The sequence below is a fragment of the Palaemon carinicauda genome, chromosome 40, assembly GCF_036898095.1.
Source record: "Palaemon carinicauda isolate YSFRI2023 chromosome 40, ASM3689809v2, whole genome shotgun sequence".
Lineage (NCBI taxonomy): Eukaryota > Metazoa > Arthropoda > Malacostraca > Decapoda > Palaemonidae > Palaemon > Palaemon carinicauda.
In genome coordinates, this window is record NC_090764.1 from 47,990,046 (window position 1) to 48,007,545 (window position 17,500).

General features: G+C 30.7%; 1 protein-coding gene across 7 annotated transcripts in view; it reads right to left on the minus strand.

The window, feature by feature from the left end:
- LOC137631761 (DNA-binding protein RFX2-like) overlaps window positions 1–17,500 on the minus strand; it is a 375,379-nt gene that overhangs the window by 214,357 nt on the left and 143,522 nt on the right. The window lies entirely within an intron of this gene.

A 17,500-nucleotide genomic window follows, 5' to 3' on the forward strand; every position in this document is an offset into this window, starting at 1 on the left:
TTGAACAGGCTTACATAAGTTTCTTCTTCATAGTTATATATATATATATATATATATATATATATATATATATATATATATATATATATATATATATATATATATATATATATATATGTATGTATGTATAAGAAGAATCTATCTTAACGTTACTCTTAAAATATCTTATATTAATTACTTATTACTTCTCTTGTAGTTTTCTTCATGTGTTTTAAACAAAATCATTTAAAAAGCTTGTACTATGAAATGTTGATTTAAAGATCTACACTGAAATCGCCAAATATGACATTACAAAATAATAAGGAGGAGGAAGAAGGAAGCACTAAAACTATCAATATCTTTTCGACGTAAAAAGAGAGAAAAGGAAAATCATGGAACTACGAGTATAGTCAATTTCTTTTAAAGAGGCGCCTTTGCATCGACTCGCAGCGGTGCCCTTGTAGCTCGGAAAAGTTTCTTGATCGCTGATTGGTTAGAATGATCTTGTCCAACCAATCAGCGATCAGGAAACTTTTCCGAGCTAAAAGGGCACCGCTGCGAGTCGGTGCAAATCTGCCAAGCTAAAAAAAATTGACTATAGTATTTTTCCCCTGAGTTACATGAAAATCAGTATCCTTTCGAAGCCTTTATTTACATGAAATATGAAACAGCGCATAAAAAAAGTAAAAAATAAAATCATTTCCATCATAAACCTTAATTAACTCAAAAAAAAAAAGAAAAAAAAAAGTTATAAGTCAGATCCCATCAACTACAAACTCAAAAAGAGCAAAATTTGTGACGAATCGAAGGAACAACAATAAAAATTTGTGTTAATTTTCATGTTACACACAGACACATACATATATACATACACACACACATATATATACATATATATATATATATATATATATATATATATATAAATATATATATATATATATATATATATATATATATATATATATATATATATATATATATATTGTAAGGTCCTTAGCCGGGCAAAAATATTTATCATAAATATCCCTATGGGTCCTAGATCCCTTGACTGAGTGAATGCGATATTTAAAGGTATTTGTGGCTTATATGCCACAAATACCTTTAAATATAAAATTTACTCTGCTAGGGGATCTATTACCCTTAGGGATATTTATGATAAATATTTCTGACCGGTCAAGGGCCTTGGAGTCAGTGGCAGAGTGAATTCGATATCAAAATGTATGTATGTATGTATGTATGTGTATATATATATATATATATATATATATATATATATATATATATATATATATATATATATATATATATATATATATATATATGTGTGTGTGTGTGTGTGTGTCTGTGTATGCACATGATTTTATCGTCAACATTCGTGATTTTTATTCTTTGTTCATATAAGCCACAAATACCTTTAAATATCGAACTCACTCTGCTATGGGATCTATTACCCTTGGGGATATTTATGATAAATATTTCTGACCGGCCAAGGGCATTTGAATCCGTGGCAGAGTGAATTCGATATCAAAATGTTTTTTTAGCCTATTTGAATATATGTATATACACAACACTTGAAGATACTTATTCAGGAAATACAGCAATCGTAAAACTACATAAAGATAGCGAGAAAATAGCAATTGAGAAAGGAGTTAAACAGGGAGATTCCATCTCACCTAAATTATTCACAGCGTGCCTAGAAGAGGTTTTTACTAATTTAGATGAAAATGTAGGAATTAATGTTAACAGGAAATACCTCAATAACATATGATATTCAGATGACATAGTTCCGTTTACTGAATCATGGGAGGAATTGCAAAAGATGATAGAAAATTTGAATAGAGAAAGCAGAGACGTAGGACTGAAAATGATATGAGTAAAACTAAGATAATGTCCAATGAAAATGCACAGATGACATATAAGGGTTATGGACGCACCTCTAGATTGTTAATGAATATACGTACAGTACTTGGGTCAGCGAGGAAGTGTTTCCCCAAGACATGAGACCGAAAATAAATAAACGCGTGATGGAGAGCTTTTGTAAACAAAATGAGATGAAAAGTAAAATGCCACTTTCTCTAAAAAGAAAAGTATTTAGTCAGATGGTCCTGTCAGTATTAACTTATGCATTGGAAACTTGGAGCTTTAAAACATAAACTAATTATAACCCTAAGAGCTATGGAAAGAATAATATTGGAACTAACACTTAGAAACAGAAAAAGAGCAACATGAATGCGATGGAAAACTAAAGCAGAGGATATTCTAACAACACGTAAGAAAGAGAAATGGACATAGGCAGGGCATATAATGAAAATGACAGATAATAGATAGATATTACGAATAACAGAATGGGTCCCTAAATATTGTAAAAGAAGAAGGGGAAGGTAGAGAAGACGATTAATTGGCGAGATATAGACTGGCATAGAAAGTCCATATACAGAATCAAGTGGAAGAGCATGTATGAGGCATTTGTTCTGCAGTGGACTAGTAACGGCTGATGATGATTTACATAAATATATGTGTATAATTTGTGTACTGTATATAAATACATATATAAAACTTCTATATCAGCTGGTTCCCCAACCGCTAAATCGACTATACGCAGTTGAATTATACACATTTATAAAAACTACACACTAAAAAGTCACTCAATAGTACCTGCTAAACTAAAATCAAAATGTTTAAACAGAGCACCCTTGAATCTCCATCCAATTGAGCAGGTTGCTGTAATTTCGTGTTTCAAATAAAGAAATTTTATCCAAAAAGCATTGTTTTTATCCAAGCAAGATTCAGTGGAATGGTTTTTTTTTTAATCTTTATGTACAGAGGCTAATGGAAGCATGGAATAAAAAAAAAAGTTGGGTTTAATCCCAGAGTAAGTGTTAAAACCATTTGATAAATTTGCAGAAATTTAGAAAACTGGAGTAATGAGTGAATGCTAATGCTGATGATAGTTGGAAAGATTACATGTATAGTACATAAAAGTTTATAAAGTCTTAATAGCATCATAAAGTTGGTTAATGAATTGTAAAAACAAATTTATCCTTTAGCAGGGTCATAGATTTGTTAATACCTTTATTACGTGTTATCTTTATCCCCTTCCTTTTTCATTAGCCTTTACGCTTTCTCTTATTCATTATCCTTATTCCCTTTTATTCAATATTTCCACTTATACTCGATATGCATTAACTTTCATTAAAACCATAGACTAAAAACTTTCGCCCATTCTTTCCTTCTAAATTTCTTTTTCGTTTCGCCCACTTTCCCACTTCCATTTACTTTTAATCTATGTTATTTATGCATTTTTACTGTTCATTTCAGCCTATATTTATTACTTAGAGGCTTATAGCATTATTCGCTTTCTTATTTCAAATACAGTACACTAAAACACATTTATCTAGTATTTTTCACTGCATTATAACCTGAATTAATTCTATACAATGCAGACTTTGTACAAGTAACTATACACGAACTTACTCCATGAAATCTTGGAAAAATTCCTCTCCCAAAGAGTCTGTTGCTATGTTCAACTTTCCCCTTCCTATCTCCCGCAGAGATTTAGTTTGAGAAATTATTTTCTAAAACTTTCTTATTTGTTAGTGAAAAAAGGCGCATTTCTTTTTCGAAGAAAGCTCTTATCAATTCTTTTCAGTTTCTATTAATAAAAAAAAAAGTCGGCCTAGTTGACATTGAATCCTTACCTTTAACAAAATCATTGGAAAAGGAAATATTTCGAGGGAATTTCATATTGATTAGAGTTGAAAAAAATTCATGTTATGTTACGATATCTTGAAAAGTTTTTCTTTAAAAAAAAAAAAAGTAATATTTCTCGAGAACAAATAATATGATTATCAAATTGTGAGAAATTTTATATAAATTCTAACTTAATTATTATTCAACTTGAAATAGCATTCATTATTTAAATGAGAGAGAGAGAGAGAGAGAGAGAGAGAGAGAGAGAGAGAGAGAGAGAGAGAGAGAGAGAGAGAGAGAGAGAGAGAGAGAATAAATATATGAATCTCTTCATATCGCACGCATTACAATATCTTTTATCATGCATTTTATAAAATCAAATATTACATAACCGTACACAAAATTATGTCTTGAAACCTTCAGTGATGATCGTGTTGGATTTATTGTTTTGTTTTATCATTACTGTTTTGCTAATATTACCATACAAGACAGTATAATGTTATTAATACAGAAATATGAAATATAGTGTGTGTGTATGTGTGTGTGTGTGTATGTGTGTGTGTACATATACAGTATACCTTACATATGAGCTTCTAAAAATATAGATGTGCATATACATTCATAAATTCTATGGCTATTTTGAAAAAAAAATTAATATCATTTGTTAACAATAAATTTATCATTTACAGTATATACTATATATATATATATATATATATATATATATATATATATATATATATATATATATATATATATATATATATACACACACATATATATATATGTGTATATATATATATATATATATATATTTACATATATATGTGTATATATATACACACATATATATATAAATATATATATATATATATATATATATATATATATATATATATATATATATATATATATATATACACACACATATATATATATATATATGTGTAATATATATAAATATATATATATATATATATATATATATATATATATATATATATATATATATATAATATTAATATATGTATGTATATAAAGCCCTGAAAAGGATATTGAGAGTTAAATAGCAGGACAGGATTAGAAATGAAGTTAGTTGCCTGATGCGCCCTCTACAATACCTTCTACCAAACCTTTTTTCTCTATATTATCCTTCAGCTTACCTCGCTAACCAAATCTCTCCCTTCCTCTCGATCTTCTACCCTTAACAGGTTCCTCCCAAGCCCTCCTCACCCCTTCCCCACCATCCATCCTCAACACATGCCTGCCCACACCATCTCAGTCGTGACACTCTTATCACCTCTGTAATCTTTACTACACCTGTCATTTTTCCTATTACATCATTTTCTCTATTTTCCAAGCAGTGATATTGCCATATTCCAACTCAGCATTCTTATCTCTGTTCTCTTAAGCCTTGTTTCCCTTTTCTATCTTAAAAGCCCATGTCCCCGATTCATACATTAACACTGGTCTTATTACTGTGCGATAGAACTTGACTTTTAGATTGATTGACATTCTTTTACCACATTCCACCCTTACAATATTCCTCCACTTCCCCAAGGCCGCTTTTATCCTATTCTGAACTTCAGTCTAACATCCTCCCTCCTAACTTATAGTAAATACTCGGTATCTAAATTATTCCACTTGTTTTATAACCGAGCCTCTACTTTCATGCATAGCTATCCTGTTCCTACCTTCCTTACGGCCCACCATAGTTTCAGTCTCATTCACATATTCTATTCTCAAGCCACCCCTATCCAAAGTCTCTTGCACTCTGCAAGCCTTCTCTGTATGTCTTCCTCATTCCCACTGGTATTCACCATATCATCTGTATGTAGGAAACTCCCAGAACTCTTCATTTCTGATCTTTCCGCTTAACACATCCATGACCATCCAAATAAAAAAAGGCTTAATGATGAACGTTGTTGTAATCCAACACTAACTTCAAAAGATTCTGTTTTACCAACATCTATTATTACTTTTGTCGTTGTCGTTCTGTACATTACACACACACACACACATATATATATATATATATATATATATATATATATATATATATATATATATATATATATATATATATATATATCATATACACAGTATATGTGTGTGTATGTATCAATAAAACTCACAGTAACACGTGATGCACAGATGTAGAAAAACCACAAGGTAAAAATGAAAATACCAAGAGAATCCCGGCAGGTTTTACCTCACGACATCAAGAGGACAGAATTGTTGATAGAAAATATCACAATATACATGGTGCAATGAGAGTACGAATATGCATGAGAACATTTTTAGAACAAAACAGCAGAGAAATATCCCACCAGTATTTTCAACCACACACTGTTACCTTCGTGGGAGGAGCTCATATTCCATTAGCAAAGAGGGATTGTTAAAGGGTCAGATGATTTTTGCTTTAAACCTTCAGATAGTTACCTATAATTTCTTGATAGTAATAAGAGTTTATCCTAATTAATTCTTCATACTCATGTATATCCTCATGTATATGCACAAATGTATGCATACATATACAAAAACACACACACACCCATATACATACCTGCACAAATATATATACATGCATATACACATATCTAAGAGCATACATACAGAAATATACATACAACCAACCGCTTGCATACTCTACATACCAATACAAATAAATAAGAAGCCACATACAAGTAGCAGCCAAACTTATGCACATATACTAATTCAATTTTGCATACATATGTATGAACATATCATCATAAAGATTATCATCACACAAACAAATACAATACAAGGTTGAAGATACATAATTCTTAAGATAAAAACCAGGTGTCACTAAAGTCAAGCCTGCCTAAAGAAAATAAATCTTATGAAGCTTGAAGTTCTCTTTGCATTAAAATGCATCGATTTTGCACAATCCATCTCCTGTATTTAAAACGATATTAAAACGTTCTTTTATAAAACTGGCCAATGTACCAGCCACCCGTTGAGATACTACCGCTTGTGTTATTAGGTCCTTTGACTGGTCAGATTGGGTCCCTCTCTGGTTACAGCTCATTTTTCCTTTGCCTACACATATAATGAATAGTATGGTCTATTTTTTACACAATCTCCTCTTTCCTCATACACCTGACACCTGACAATGGAAATATACTTAACTCAGAGGGTTAACTACTCTAATGTAATTGTTCAGTGATCACTTTTCACTTGTTAAGAGTAGAAGAAACTCTTTAGCTAAGGCAAGCAGCTCTTCTAGAAGGGCAATACAAAATCATAACATTGTTCTCTAGTCTTGGGTAGTGCCATAGCCTCTGTACCATGATCTACTAACTTGGATTAGAGTTCTCTTGCTTGAAAGTACACTTGGGCACACTGTTATATCTGATAATATATTTCCTTTCCTTACTGGGCTATTTTCCCCGCTGAAGCCCTTGGGCTTATACCATCCTGTTTTTCCAACTAGGGTTGTAGCTTAGCTACCTATAATAATTACAATAATAAGCTATTGGAATGAACCAATTTCTTTACACATAACCAATCAATAGTATGATTTTGTATTTCTAACAAGGACAAACATTGCATTGTTATCTTATGCATATCTTACACTGTTATGATTAACGTTTAATTCCTTTTCCAATATCTGTTTGATATCAAATTTTTCACATAAATTACAAAGGATTTGATAGACGCACCCTTTGGTATTGTCAGGATAATTACTTATGAGAGCTGTTTTTATTGTGTTGTTGCTACTAAATGCTAAATGACCAGTGAAATCTTATAACAATTGAGGAAGATCTTTTAAAGTTGTTACTGTATGGCAATGCAAGTAATTTTTTTGTATTAGAGTTTTCTTTATCTTTATTAACAGAAAAGATATTTTTCGCTGTTCTTTATGTATTGTCTAATACAGTATCATGGTACATAAATATTTTTCCTATAGTTATAATCACGTTTACTTTATCAATATATTCAGGGCTACAAACTCGTAATATTCTCAAAAATATTAAAGCGAATACAAATTTCTTAACTTGACTGCCTTGACTTAAATAAAAATGCGTATACAGTAAAATTGGTAGATTTCTGTAAACAACATACTCAAATCTATCATGTCACTTATTTATACTGCCATCCAAAAAACGGCAAGGTACAAATATTCACAATTTCTAATGTAAAATCTATTGATGGTATCAAGGCTTTCAATCTATCGAAGAAGAAAAAAAAAATCCTGAAGTTTCATTTCCTGGCCAAACACATATGGCATCAATAAGCAAAAGCATTTTACACTATCTGGTACTGCATAATATTAGTTAATATTCTCCTTTCAAAAAATTTCATGTACTGCAGGCTATAGGTTACTTAATAATAGAGTTAAGAGGGTTCCAATGGCCATACCAAATGCTTGTGTTGAAAATTTAACAATAAATTAAAGTCTACAACCTTTTATAGGTAGCTTAATTAATTTTATTAATGAAGTATTAGAAATCTAAATTTAAACTATCTATTCTAAGGTATCAGATAAAAATTCCAATAGGTCATCAATGAGTACTTTAGTATATATGTCAAAATTGACAAGCATACAGGATATTTTGGTAATAGACTAACTTAATTATAGAGCATGGAATGTACAAACTCAAACGCTAAGCGATCTGAAAGTTTAATAAGGTTATATTTTTACGCAAGCCTGACTTTAATGACACTTTCTTTCTATCTTAGGAATTATGTGGCTGACATTGCATATGTCTGAGATATTAATCTTTTCAACCTGTACTACCATATATATCCTCTGTGTATATATATATATATATATATATATATATATATATATATATATATATATATATATATATATATATATATATGTATGTACATATGCATTGATATGTGTTCAGTATATGGATGTATACGTGTGTATGTACATATATGTGTGCAGGTATTGTATATAAGTATGTATATTATTCTATATACATGAGTATGCAAAATCATTAAAGCTAAACTCGTATCAGTATAAAGAAACTGTACAGTAGGTACTAATCTGAAGGTCTAGAAAAGCACCTGGACATTTGACCTATCACTTTACTTGATTTGGCTAATGGGATATGAGCTCTTCCCATTAAAGCAACGACGGGTTTTTTAAAACATATCACTGGACATATATATTGTCAAAGCTATATTAATATATCAGTCATCTTGATGATGTAGATATTACAGTTCACCAACCGACACTAGTTTCAAATTATCTAAACAATGGGTCGCGTCGTATTCTCTATATGGGTCTTAGGCCTGTAGCGTTCATTCTACTCATCCACCCCGTGCTGCAGCTTATTTTGAACCAACTATAATAATAATAATAATAATAATAATAATAATAATAATAATAATAATAATATAGACCCTGATATATGCGAAAGTTAAGGGATGCTTACAATATAGAGCGGGGAATGTCATCATTATAAGGGATAGAAGGAATTCAATGAAGGGATGATAAAATTTTGACTTTTTACAATTATAACAGGCTTTTTCACATCATTATAGTACTTGCACAGATCAGTACTTCAGGACCTATTTTAACATTTTGCAGGTTGATTAAAACCTTTGTCTAGAAAGGGATCGATATAGATGACGTTACATTCCGCTTTGACTAATTCAGGGTTGTTTAATTACAAATTCATTTACATTCTTAAAAGTTAATAATAATCTTCAATATAATAACCGGTTCATGCCTGAGTATGTGTCAATTAAAATTTCAATTTATTTATTCACTGCTTCTCATATATATATTTCATCTATTTCCTTTCACCACTAGGCTATTTCTCCTTGTTGGAGCCCTTGGGCTTATAGCACCCTTGTTTACCAACTCGAGTTGTAGCTCAACTAGTAATAATAATAATAATAATAATAATAATGTGATCCAAAGGTACAGTTAATTCGATATTACGAGATATTCGTGGCTTAATAAAAAATATTACAAACATGAGCATTACTCATAAAACTAAAATAAAACTGCATAATGTTATAAACTTACCAATCACTTATAATGATAGAGATGGGTTGATTTCAATTATAAGTGCAAATCCTGATTTCAACAGGATTAAATAAGTCAGAGTCAGAATCAACACTAATATCTCTTTATGGCAAAATGGTAGTCTTAATGTCCTTTTTATTTCTACTCGGCACTAAGGTTTTAATCCTTAGTTGAGCAGAACTTATCATAAAAAGAATTTCCCAATGGAATTTATACACACACACAAGTATAAATAAATAAATAAATATATATGCATATATATATATATATATATATATATATATATATATATATATATATATATATATATATATATATATATACACACACACACACACACACACACATATATATATATATATATATATATATATATATATACACACACACACACACACACACACATATATATATATATATATATATATATATATATATATATATATCTTATGATAAAAATATACATAAACATATTTTATATTGTCAATGCAATATATACAAACAGGCATATAAAAGTAAATAGTGAGCAATGGTGCATATATTTGTAATTTTTCAGCAGATAAACTATTAAGGAAGTGGCTCTATACAAAAAAGCAACAAACTAATCACTGCATCTTTCATATTCATTCCCTACTCATAAGTGTATGAACTCCATATACAAAATACTCATACACCTGTGGAAAAAAATTCAAGAAAAGAACTTGAAACACGCCTTCAGCCTCACTGTATCACTCGCCTCCCTCTTGCAAGGACTACCGAGATTCCTGGATATTAAAAACCTTCCTTTCCAGTATATCTCAAATCATCTACTCAAAGCCCTCCAGGTCACTATTCCTCACAACTAACAGCCTCATATCACCTACTTTGAACCAATGTTTCGTCCACCATTTTTTCCACAGGGCCAAACCATATCAAAACACACTGTTCAGTTCTATCATGTGCGTACAAATACTGTATTTCACCATTTAATTTTTCCTTATGCCTCGCAAATTACGTGGACAGTTAACATCAAAAGGTTGAACATTTTACTTTTTCAATCACATTTAATATTCACTTCACGTCCATGAGGAAAGCTGGCACTAAATTTCTTTCATATATTCCAACTTGTGCACGTATAGACATTCCCTTAAAACAAGCAACCTTCTCCACTCCATTTATGTTGTGTGACTAACCATTTCTCACGCCCTACAACCGCTCATATTTACACCTATATAAGCATATGAATCAACTAATAAATTTCTTTCATCAGCCATATTTCCATCCATTACTCTCTTACTCTTGTTTCTATTTATACTCATAACATTATTATTACTCAAATTTACTCTAAATTTAACCTGTTGAAAAAAAAAATTCAAGCTATTTCACTGGTGTCTATAGTTTCTCTGAACTAACCTTATTTCATAGCATATCATGTACAGAAACTAGCATTTACACACCTTTCATGAATAACTTTAATTGATACCAGACCTGCCACTATTAAACATCTGTGGAGACAAATCGAAGCCACATTTCAGAGCAATCTCACAACAACCCAGTCAAGGGTTCTGTTTAAATAATTGTAACATACACTTCGCTTCAACGACTTACATTTTACACAATAAATCCTTAACAATTCAACAATAACACTACTAATTAATCAAAAGCTTTTTATACGTATCGCATAGATAGCATTTTTTTTTACTTTCAGACTTCTCATATGAATTATGTTAAATCAAGTTCATGGTCCATACAATTTTTTCCTTGCATAAACCAATCTTCTTGTAGGTCTTACTCTTGTAAGTGAAATCCTAAGTTACAGCTGCTCCAGTATGATAAAGTTATGCCCTACAATTATTTTTGTTAACTCTTATCACCCCATCTATACAATGAAACAACTATTCACCCATCAATTCATAACTTTTCCAACATCCCAATATGACTTCTAAACTCTGGTTATCCACTCAACCATAACCACATGAATGTCTTTCCAATAATTAACTTTTTAAATGCTCAAACTGTCTTATATCTTCATATCTAAATAAAAAAATAACATCTTTCCTTTACATCTTTTATTTTGAGACGAATTTGTTCATTAACTTTGCCTTCTACATTACCTCCATGTAAAAAAGTTAATCACTGTAAAATATTTTCTCACCTTCCCTTCGTTTATTACTTGCCTTTCTTTGTCTCAGTTTCTCCTTGATTATGCAGTTCATATCTCAGCAGCTCAAATAATCTTTTATTCCCCTTCAGTAAAACTCTTAATTACTCCCCCCTCCATTCTTGTTTATCACCTATACCCACAAATTTCCCCTGCTATGGGTACCTGATGGATTATTAGATATTCCTCAACTAGCCCAGATTTTATTCATTGTCTCCTTTAGATGGTTTTCATATTTAAAAAGACAAAAATTTTCAATTAATACGGGAGGGATAGAACAAACCCTTGTAAGACAGTGACACTACAGTAAAGTTTGTAAAGCATGAAATTATGTATAGAATTTGGGCTGAAAAAACCCAGTATTGGGGCAGATAAGTCATTCAGTACTGTTTAACTATGAAGGTAAAAGCTTAAATAGTTTTGACAGATGGATGGAAAATAAGTAAAGAACCAAGATAAGGTAATAGGGTATATCATGGATGCCACTAGGGAGCCAAAAAGGTGCTGCAAATAACCAGTTAGTAAGGTCTCCTGTACATTGCATCATGAGATTTTCAATAATAGCACTTAACACCCTACAGAACAGTTGGTGATGGCTCACATCCACTACTCACCATGTAACTGTTTTTTCATCCTTTACTTTATTCATATGGGAATTATTTTCATTTCTTTGTGCCATATTTTAAATTTTTAACAAAACTCTATCCACCTATTTACCTATTTTTCTGTCTGTCTATATTTATTTATGAAGACATTTATATAATCATGGAAATTTAAATCCGATGAGAGACAAGATGAAAAGAATACAGGTTTAGAAGAAGGAAATTATCTAAAGTAAAGTACCATGATAAAAATGAAATACATACATAGGCCAACTGAAGGATATATAAGGTAGTCAAGAAGAGACTGGTATAGAAAAAACAGGCCTATAATAAAAAAAATAAAGGGGAGGGTAAACATTATGAAAGGTACACAATTCTTTTACAGGAAGATTATTGTGGAAAAAGAAAAAGTTAATGAGCACACAAATTTTAGAATAAAAGAGAAAAGTAGAGTGAAGCTGACTGATATGAATCAGGCTTGTATCAATGAAGTTGGTATTTTTACAGATTTGGTGAATTATGAATAAAGAAGTGAAGCAAAGCTGAGTGATATTGAAGTGAAAAAGGTATGCATAAAGCTAAGAATGCTTGCAGATCATACTGATGGGTATGGAAGCTAATTAGGAGGCAGAAGTATGAAAAGATACTAGGAGCTGATAGGCTCAAATGCAAGCTGCTATAATATGGTGGTGAATGGTTGACCTGGGTTACTACGGTTTGACTGGAAGTGATAAAGGTTCCAAAGAAATGGGTGAAAAGCTAAATTGTGCTACTCCATGAAGATGTTGATAATAAAGGCGACTGTAAGAATGATATAGCATGATGTCGGTTTATGTACCAGCAGTTGCATTATGAGAGTGGGTTTACACACTGTAAAGTTCAAAAGTCCAATATTATTACTCGAGGCCTCGAGCTCTTAACCATCCTATTCCAACCTTCATTTGTTTTCAGTATGCTGATATTATTATTATTATCATTACTTGATAGTGAGCAAACCTACATACGTATCAAGAATTCTTACAGTTTTTTTTAAAGATATCTAAAATTTAACAGAATTGTAATTAATGCAAAATAATTTCCCTCGCATTGTATGCGCAAACCAGTACTTTTTCTCCACTACTTGATCATACTACCACTAATAAGTTAGACTTCATACGTATCAAGAATTCATACAGCTATTTGTAAATAATAAAAGGTTTTAAAATTTATTGTTTAGTATTTTACTTAAATATTTCATTTGCATTTTACCAACATCAAAAAGTTTTTTTTTACAGCTTAAAGACAGCTATGTGTAGCGAGCTAAATTACATATGCACCAAGCATTTTTACAGCAATATTTACATGATGAAAGGAAAAAAAAATCATAAAAAATTAATTAACAATTCCATTATTTTTTGAGCATTTTAAATTCTTAAAAATAGCAGTAAGAATTCTACATACATAAGTAAGCTAGCTTGTTAGAGGTTGCAAAATCGACATCTAGCGTCTTTCTATTCTTCAAGTTCTTAAATCCCCTAAATGAGCACTCAACAAACACTTCTGAAAGTATTCTCAAACATATACTCATACCATCCACACTTGCATTACTCAACTCTGACTATCTTCTACTTTCATACTGAAAAAAAAAAAAAATATTCACAACCTCCACCCAAAGACTGCTTTTACGTCCAACACCATTTTAGCCTTTACACCTTTTTACTTTTAGATTTTGTTCACATATTTTTTTCTCAATGTTTTACTTCTATGTACAAAAAAGTTCCTATTCTCTGTAAAAAATTTTCTCACGTTCATCATTTACATTCCTTTATCTAAATTTCTCCATGATTAGGCAGTTCATCCTATTAAATGACTGTACCTGACTTTATCTTCTGGCCTTCAATAGCATCTCAAAACTTATATTTAATCACACAAACTCTTATTTACTCATCTAATTTACCTGCTGTGCTCATAACTCCCACCAACTGTATGCATTTACCTCAGCATAAAATTCATCACTCATCTCCTTTTATGTCTTCCCCACACAAACACACACACACACACATATATATATATAAATATATATATATATATATATATATATATATATATATATATATATATATATATATATATATATATATATATTTATATAGATATATATACATATATATATATATATATATATATATATATATATATATATATATATATATATATATATATATATATATTAGTAGATATACATTCTCTACCCAAAATATATCTTTTCTTTCTTTTTGTTTCACGGTCCTTTTTATTTTTATATCCGTTATTTATAATTTCCAGTTTGAACAGAAATCTTATTTAATTATCTTTTCATTCTTTTTATTACACTTTTATAAATATTTGAAAAAAAATATCAATAAGTTTTGGGATTAGGAATCAAAACTTATAAAAACTAAAAAAAAAAAGATTATATGAAGTAAAGTAGCAGGAGAGTAAAGAAATACATGCTCAGACCATCTGGAGGATGGGTATGTTTGTAAAGATGAATGATATAAAAAAAATGCCCATAATAAAAATAAATGGGAAAAGGTGAACTAGAATTTTAGAGAAGGTAGAAAGTTCTTATATAGAAATTAATGCAAATCAAAACGTTAAAGAAGACATGAGCTGTCTGTTATGGATGCAAACCAGGGTCGATGTAAAAGATTTGCAGAATGTCGAACATAGGAGGGAAGCAGATCCGAGTAAAACATTGAGTGAAAAGGATTAATGTAAGGCTAATAATACTTGTGAGAGTGACTCCTGAGGATGCCAGGCAATTAAGTCAAAGAATGTTATGACCAGCGAGTTCATAAATATAACAGTAACGAACATGTAAGATACAACAGTACAGTAATGGGTGGCTGACCATTGATTTTAAGGTTTGTTTAGATGTTAGAAATGTTACAAAGGAAGGAGTAAGAAAAATATTATCTTTTTGCATAAAGATAAAAATGAAAAAGGTGACTGAATGAATGATAAGAACACAATGATGCTGAATGTACCAGGTTAAGTTAATGGTAGAAATTTGAGAGAAAGTTTGACAAATTACCAATTGAATGACTCGGTAAGAACAGTGCAGGTTTTAACAAAGATGAAGTTGTGTGGATCAACTACTTGCTAAAATAAAATTATGCAATATATTTGAAAGTCTAAGGAAAATCAATACTGTAAGAGACACCTATTGACCTTGCAAATACTTATGAGAGAATCAATGAAGGCAATGTGTAGGTTGTTGAGAATAAATGAGTCGTTTAGAGCAATAATAGTTTTTACCATTGAAGGCAGCAAAATGTATATCAAAATATGTAACAGGAGAGTGTCTTGTTTAGTATTAGATGAGTCAGTGAATGATATGTCTCCATAGATGATCAATACCTTTATGGATGGAGTGGTGCAAAAAGTGGGTGAAATGACAGTGGATGCAGGGTCAAAGTTGTGAAACAAAAAAATTAGTTGTGAATAGTGTGATTAGTTAACATTTGCATATGATACTAAGTTGATTAGGGAAAGGGAAGAGAAACTACACAAGCTATATAATTGTGTTCCAGTGGTTTGAAGATTTGAAAATTGCAAAGAACTGTAAGCATCAGCAAGATTATAAGGGGAAATGGAAACCAGGACGAGGGGGTAATCAATTCTAAAGGAATGAAATTGGTATAAAATAACAAAATTTAGCAAATTTCTCAGAAACAAAATTATTCTTTAAAGAAAACTACTTTATGGAAGAAAGTCTGAAGAAAATATGGTAGGACGAAGCTGTTGATATGACCTGTTAGTAGGCCTATAGAATATGTGGTGTAGGAAGAGTTGTTAGATTAAGAAATGGGGAGATATAAGAGGTAGTAAAATAGTTAGCATTGGTCTCTGGATGTATTAGATAATTAGACTATTTTGAGGTGACTTGAAATGGTAAAAAGAATGGAGGTAAGTAAAAAGGAATAAAGTTAATTTGAGATAGGAGGCGTTAAATGATGCAAAGGATGTGCAGTACATGAGAAAAGGGCTTTAACACAGAAAGTGTGAGAGACCGTCCAAGATAAGGGTGAATGATGAACAGCATGTGAGGGGGAGAGGTAGATTTTGCGTGCTGTTGATGAACACTCCGTGTAGTATATGAAGTGCCGATTATCCTGATTTTTTTCTGAAGCCATTCCCAATTATGAGAAACAACTTAACTGTAATATATATATATATATATATATATATATATATATATATATATATATATATATATATATATATATATATATACTGTATATATATATATATATATATATATATATATATGTATGTATGTATGTATGTATGTATATACATACATATATACTGTATATGCATACAGTACTATATATAATCATAATTTACCTGTATATATATGCAATAACCATATCATTACATAATCTTAGTGAATGATTTTTCATTTGAAGAGAGAGAGAGAGAGAGAGAGAGAGAGAGAGAGAGAGAGAGAGAGAGAGAGAGAGAGAGAGAGAGAGAGAGAGAGAGAATAACTTGACTGGGGATGTAAACGTCCTATTGGTGACCCCAGTAGAAGAGAGATGAGAAAGAACTGGGATGCACTGCATATTACCACTTGAAGTTGACGTCATTACGACAACACCACTTCACCATTCTTGCACTTACTAAACATTGCGAGCACACTGTACACAGTCATGGAAAAAAAGTGGCTAGGAGAAAATCATCAAAATCTCAACTGAATAACAAACCAAGCCAAGTTAAAACGTAAAGAGCAAAACCAGAAGTCAAATCAGAATATGCAATCGTGATAAAAGCTAATTGCAATCAATGCTGTGTGATAATGAAGACTTGAATACACTTTCTGCAGCGACAGAGAAACAAAAACATATGAGTATACATATAAAGCTTTAACAGATAACATAAAATAGTACAAGTAGCAAACCAAAAGTCATAATCAAGACGTAGGAAAGAAAGCTCTGAATACTCTAGAGTGACAAAGAGGAGACAAAACCAAATGATAAAACAGTGTATTCATTCATAAAGAGGTAATACCAGTATTGTGTGTTTACGGCGGCCACAACATTCAGA